Here is a 984-nt window from a genome sequence, read left to right as displayed (position 1 = left end):
AAAGATATTCACTGAAAAATCTCCCCAATCTTTCCCATCTCTTGGCCCCCCACCTCCACTGCCAGATAATTGCTGGTCATGTTTCTTAAGTACACCTCTGGTATTGATTCCAAAAGAGCATATACTAGTGTGTTATTTTAATGAAAAGTACTTTATACCATTAACGCTGCTGCACTTAAAAAAAAGTTTAGTATCTTAAGATCCTTCCATATTGGTATGTCAAGATCTTTCACATCCTTTTTTAGAGCTATGTGGTACTCGATCTTATTGGTACACCATGATTTATTATTTGGACCTCTTATTGGCGGATATTTAAGTTGTTTCCAAACTTTAATTATGCTGGTCACTAACATTTGCTTAACACAATTCCTGTCATTCACTACACTAAGCATTTTACATGTATTGTCTCAGTCTTTATTAAAAACCCAAAGTAATAGCTAATGTTTCAAAGTGGGTATAGAGGTTTGGGACGACTGACTACCTTGACCAAAGTCATATATGGCAAGTAAGTGGAGCTATGTAACCAGCACATATGAAGCTAACTTAATTAGAATTCTTTCCAGGAGTTGTCAGACATAAGATACTTGTTCCTGGTGTTTGTTGTTGTTGTTTTTAATTTGCTGCATATTTTTCTACTAAGTATTTTATTCCTATGCATTATGTTGACTTTTTAAGTTTCTGTAGTACCTCAGTTCCCCCCCCCCCAAGTATTTCATTTATTAATTTGGCATCACTTAACTTCTTAGAGCCAGAAAAACTTGCTGGGAATTCCCTTAACAAAGAAACATTGCTAAGAGAAGAGTTTATAGTAAATTGAAACCACAGTTTCTGACCAACAACTATCCACACTGGTATATAATTTGAACAACCATTAGCTGATTCTTCTGGATAAAGTTATTCTAAACTCTTTTTGGGATGTTAATCAGATTTTTTCCTCTTTATCTCTCCCTTACATCTCATTCAGCATGAGCATTGATGGAGTGC

This window comes from Mustela lutreola, chromosome 8 (assembly GCF_030435805.1).
Source record: "Mustela lutreola isolate mMusLut2 chromosome 8, mMusLut2.pri, whole genome shotgun sequence".
NCBI classification, from domain to species: domain Eukaryota; kingdom Metazoa; phylum Chordata; class Mammalia; order Carnivora; family Mustelidae; genus Mustela; species Mustela lutreola.
This window is presented reverse-complemented; position numbering follows the sequence as displayed.